Genomic DNA, 6,000 nt, shown 5'->3' with positions numbered 1-6,000 from the left:
ACCTATACATCCCTCCAGCAACACCCATCTGGTGTGACATTTGCCTTGCCACAACTTTCAGTCTAGGAGAAAAGCTATCCTCTCAGTCATATGGCATTCACTAAAAAGCTAGGCTACAGGAACTAAAACATCAGATGCAAAAACAGAAACAGAGAGGAGGAAGCCAGGACTAACTACACATGCTGTGCTTAATTCCTGGCCTTAGYAGAAGTCACCAATAGAGTCTGCTATTCTGGGGGTGGATTAGTGGAAGATACCCCATATAAGGGAAGGAGACAGCATTCCAGTGATGGAGGAGAGAAAGGAATAAATGAGGGAAGGAAGAATGTGTAAGTAAAGCAGAAGAACTGGGACAGATAGTCTTAATGACTAGTACAAATAACAGTGGGGGAAAGCGAGGGAGAGGAAAGCAATAGAAGAGTAGCAAAGAGAAGAACACGAAGGAATAGGATGAGGACTTGAAAAGAAAGAGCGACATTATAAACAAAAAACATGAGTTAGAAAAGATTCTTCATTTCATTTGCAGTCAGTTCATTTGCATAGTTTCAGCAGCTATGTAGCTCAAGTCCACAGCATGAGATTGCAAGCCTCACAGGTGGCACAGGGAACAGTAATCTTTGCACAGTATTGAAAAAAGTCAAGGGAAAGTTTAAAAAAAAATAAAGAAAGAAAGAAAGAAAAGAAAAAAGAGAGAACCAAGTCTCCTCCATTTCACAGAACTATGTGCACACCGATTTCCCTCRTTCCTGTTTATGAGGAAGAGGGAATATTCATTGTATTCTCTACACAATGTCTAGAGAACAAGGCAATGCTTTTTGCAGGAGGAAAGATCTCATTTAAGGAGTCTCAAAATTCAGAAAGTGAAGGTTTGTTTTTGCAAACAYTTAAGAGATTGGCTATCATTTAAAAAGGAACAGAAGGGAAGGTCCTGTTCCTGTGAAGGTGCTGCAGCCCAACTACATTTCTTCAGTTCCAGCATAAGCAGTTCCCAGCACCATTTCTATCCTACCTGCTGCTCATCCTTACCCCCAGCTCCCCTTCTACTCTCCTCGGAGAGCTGCCTGTGGAGCCCTGCGCTCAGACAGCCCGAGAGCAAACTCGCCTGTGAAATCGTCRCTACTGCCAAAAGAAATGGAGACGTATCTTTGAATTCAGTTCAAATTCAAAAATCATTCTTTAAAAAAGGTAAGAAGTTATTACTCTGGAGATTATGAATTTATACCTCAAAAATGTGCCAAATGGCCTGTGGCTAAACAGTGATGCAGTTCCCAGCTTTGGCAGTAAGTCCTCTGTGAGCCGGTCGTTCTCCTCTGTGTCTCAGTTTCCCACCTGCACACTGCAAGGAGTGTGAGGACTGATTCAAGATTGTTTGAGACATTCAGACACTAATTGTGACTGCCAGAGAAACGTCTTAAACTAAACTGCCAGCTGTCAAGCACATCAAGATTTCAAACAAAAGGAAGAAAAAGGCTAGGAACAAAAAAGATCAACTGTCAAGCACTCAGACCAGAGCTAGTTTTTGTTTTGCTGGAGCAGGAAAGCAAGAGGGTGATGAGGAGTGGGAGGAAAGAAAAGAAAGCAAGCTAAACATATMAAGAGAGTGCTGAGTGTTCAACCACAGCAGAGGCCACCCCACAGAGGAATAAAAGCTGTATGCACTGCGAAGGCAGCGCACAAGTCTGGCAGCAAATTATTCTAGACCAGATCCTGGGTCTCCTATTATAGTGCTGGCTGAAAACATTTTGCTGATGTCAAATGAGATAACAGGCATGCAGGCGAAACAACTGGTTTGATTAAGATACAATATCAAGTTGCAATAAAAAGACAGCTACCAGTGCGGCAGATAACATCACAAACGCTAAAAGTCAGTTTCAAAACAGAGGCTGCTATTTTCCCCCACAAGGAAAAACACAAGGAAATTTTTCTCCAAATTAGCTGCTAATAGTGGATAATATGAGCCAATTAATGGAAACACAGCATTCTGTAAAATACACTTTATCAGCCAGGGAACTAAAACAAATTCATTCCACACCTAGAGATAAGGGGCCTGTATCCTTTCTGGAATAGATCAGCACACTTCCGTTTTACATCGGTTGAATCTTTTGGCAGTGACTCTGCCAAACGTGTTGTGCTAACAATAACGCAAGGAGTGCGATCCATCAGAGGGCTGCTGAAAGGCACACTAATCAATAGGAGCCACTTGTTTGTTTTAATAACTGCTGAGAACCTGTAAAGCAAGAAAACATTCATCTTGCAGAAGCCTACGTGAGAAGTGTGGAACGGTACAAGTCTATAGGCATAGTCTGGAATAAAGTCTAGTGTATTTTATTTACTTCTGCCGGGATGCCTGGCTGTGCAGGGCCAGAGAGCGAGTCCTCAGGGGACACCTGGGAATTGATTTGTGAAAGGAGAAGTAGGTGCCTCGCCGGAGATTTCACCTGCCTAACCTTTACTGTCACAAACAAGTTGAAGGAAGACAGGAGGCTGTCTCTTGGCATCAAGGCCAAGCTTTCCATTTTTCCTAACATTGACATTTATCCTCCTGCTCTAATGAGATCCATGAAACAATAAAGAAATTGTACTGTAACGTATCTTAACTTTAACCTGAGAAAAAGCAAAACAGAAGTGTGTGATGGAATACACATTTGCTTTAACAGATTATTTGCTGCATCACTGCAACAGAGATGCAAACATCTTCCTAAATCTATCACAGCACTCTAAGTGGGGCTCTGCAATCACATTCACTTTAAAACTGCATTTCAGCTATACATCAGAATAGGACTCTTCATACACAAAACTGTTCACAGAACTGCAATTTCCATTGGTTTCAAGCCTCTCTGCATGAAAATGCCCATTCCTCTCCCTTCATATTCTTCTAGCTGTGCTTTTTATTTTACTCTTTCCTCAACAAGATTATCAGCATCTCTTTCTAATGCAAGATAAGCAAGAAGAACCGCTTAAGTCCTACAGAAGGTCCACCAGCAATCACAATATCTCTTTAATCAGAATCACCTGTCAACCAATGTCTGTTTCTAATGAAATTGCACTTTTCTTTGATAAACCTCTTTCTATTATTTTTATCAAGGCTCTCCCCACAGCTGATTTTGGCTGATATGGTTGTAATTGACAACTTGACACAAGTCACTACTTTTTCTGAATATTAATCATACTAGCTACTCTCTAGTCTCTAGAAATGTGTTGCTAAAAAGCTGAAAATATGATTTTTACCTGCTAAAAAGCCAGAGACACYATGTAAGGATTTTTAGGCTGAAATTTCAGACGTGACAATTTTAAAACTAAAGGTAGGCAAATCTCCCAAGTATATAGTCATGAGGGGACAATAATGGTGGTTTTGGGCAGCAGAATCAAGCCCTCAAGAACTGCTTTGCTGCAACTTCTTCCGTATGTATCACCAACTTACATCAACACTTTCTCTCAAGCCACAGGACAAATTGCTTTATTCTCTAGCTCCTTCCTTTGTCAGTAGGTGAGATCACTCTTTGCGTAGGTAGAATTCCCAGGGTCAGTGGAAGATTTTACAGAAAATATGAAACCAGGCAACACTAAAGACAAAATATCAATATGAGTAGTATTTTTATTGCACATTCCCTGTTCCCATTCACCCGTTTTTCATAAGACTAGTTATCTCTGCTCATGTCCTAGCTGCAATATTCTTTCAACAGTTTATTGTAAACAACCATTTGGGGCTTTTTTTAGCTGTGTAATTAGAATCCATTACTTTTCGGTTTAATTTCTCTTTCTGTAAGTATAGCTCCCAGTCATTACCAGATGGCAAGTCTTACTCTTATTACTGGCTCTGCTGTCTAGATGCTACTTACACTTATTATTCATCCTTATTTTTCCCAATAAGCACCTAAACGAGGACAAGCATAGTCTTTGTCTCTACAATTGTGTATTAAATATTTCAACTTTAAAATTCAGACTGAAAGCACTGAACAGAGCATATGTTGAGAAAAAAAAATTAAACTCCTTTATTACAATGTTGAATGATTCAATACTAATTATATTTTTGTAATCACTAGAATGCTGATGTTTTACAATCTCTACCTGATTCATTGCTCAAAGTTTATTTCCTTGGATTTGCTCCAAAATAGCTTCTAGCTATTCAACAAATTAAAAAGATATTGCTAGCTTAGCCCTAGAAATGTGTAACATCTTAGACTTTTTTTTCTTAAAGGTTACTCCACTTCAATAATTATAATTAAAATTATATAAAAACTGTATTTTTCTTCTACTACAAGYTCCTCTTCTTTGTAAAAGATTTCCTGATCTCATTTGTGTCACAGCCATGGAAATGTAGAGCATCCCAAACAAAAAAATCACCTCATTACTTTCAGGGTCCMTGACATGGCAAGTTGTCCCTGCTGTGTCAGCCAAAAGAGATGCATCATTTCTCCCCATCCACCAGCATCATCCATCAATGACCTTTCCGACACRCTTGCTTTGATTGCCTCTCCGTTTGGTAAACTTTGCACTTTGGCATTTTAATATCCAACAGCAAATAACGTACTGAGCAACCTACCAGGCACCGTGGCAGGAGGGCAGGTAAAAGCATCCTCCTGGGACATGCTGCTGGGAGGGAGCCGAAAGCTGTGCCCTGTGCTGGGGGGCCCTGGGAGCCCAGCCCCAGTACCCGTATACACGCACACGCCTGACGAGCAACGATGCCTGACCTTCCAGGGAAAACAACGTATGCAAGTGGATCATCTGCTTTTGGAGCAGCTCACTACCGACTGTGTTGTAACTTGGTGCCAAAGTGAGCTGGAAGCTGGAAGCGGATGTGTGCTTTACTGAATCTGGGGACTCAAAGCCGTGACTTGTGTTACACTGCAAAAACTAGCGACTCCATAGGGAGCATAATCACAGACTTCGGCAAGATTCAGTAAAACATATGAAGGCATATCATGACTATGTTCAGAGCTTAGACGAGTATGTTGTTCCAGTAATATTAATACCACCCACATTTGGGTGCTTTTACATTTTCTATTTTTAAATCAAATATTCCTGGCAAACAAACATTCACCATATGCTGCCCTTTCATATAAAGGGGAACATAACAGACATATTAAAATAACCAAATAATATTCTTGACAAGATTTAATCATCAAATACTAACAAGCACCATTTTCTGTTTTATAAACAGCTATCCTGATTTTTTTTCTCAGCATAGCAAATTAACCTTTTTTAATGATTGACTTTTTCTGATTAGCAACCCAAGATTTCTGCATCATCCTCCTAGATAGTGCAGAATGCCACAGAAGAGAAAACCCTGGCATTCACAGAAAGAAAAAGAGTACAAAACTACCAATGTCAGGAAAAAACCACAGCCACAACATATGTAATTTTTTAGCTGAATAGGGATGCAGAGACTGAAAAAAACATTTTTCATCATTTTTCATTCATCATCTTTCCTCCATCCCACATGCACTGTTGCCTGGAGAGGCTGACGAGAAGCTGCGCTTCCCAAGATTTTTGACACAGGTACTTTTCTATCTCCCTCCTTCATTCCAGGAGCCTCCATAGCCTAAGTTTGAGTCCCAAGAAGTGATGAATCACAAGCTGCACAGGCAAAAATTCAACTGCACCAAGAAGCATGCATACAGAGCCACAGGGCACCTGCAGACCTTGAAAAAGAGAGAGGCCTCACGTTTGGCAAGATGTAATAAAGCAAACACAAAGCAAACACAATCATTTGCTTCTAGCAACATTAGAGAGTTGATCAAATGACCGGGCATTCCTCTTGAGTCATTGTACAAGTGACCAGACTGAAGGAAAGGCTGTTCTCTGACCTGCTTTGTACAACACACAAATCAATCCTTTGAAATTCCTCAAACTAAGGCCAACTACGCTCTCTCTCGATTTGAGAGAACAGTTAAGCTGAAAATTGTAAAACATCACAGATAGCATATTAACCAGTTCGGCAAGTTTCTGTAACTACAGGAGGGGAAAGGGGACAGCTATCGGTAAAACCTTTGATAR

Source organism: Rhea americana, unplaced genomic scaffold (genome assembly GCF_003343005.1).
Source record: "Rhea americana isolate MKP2758 unplaced genomic scaffold, rheAme1 scaffold_2, whole genome shotgun sequence".
NCBI classification, from domain to species: domain Eukaryota; kingdom Metazoa; phylum Chordata; class Aves; order Rheiformes; family Rheidae; genus Rhea; species Rhea americana.
The sequence above is the reverse complement of the archived record's forward strand: the minus strand, read 5'-3'. Positions refer to the sequence as shown.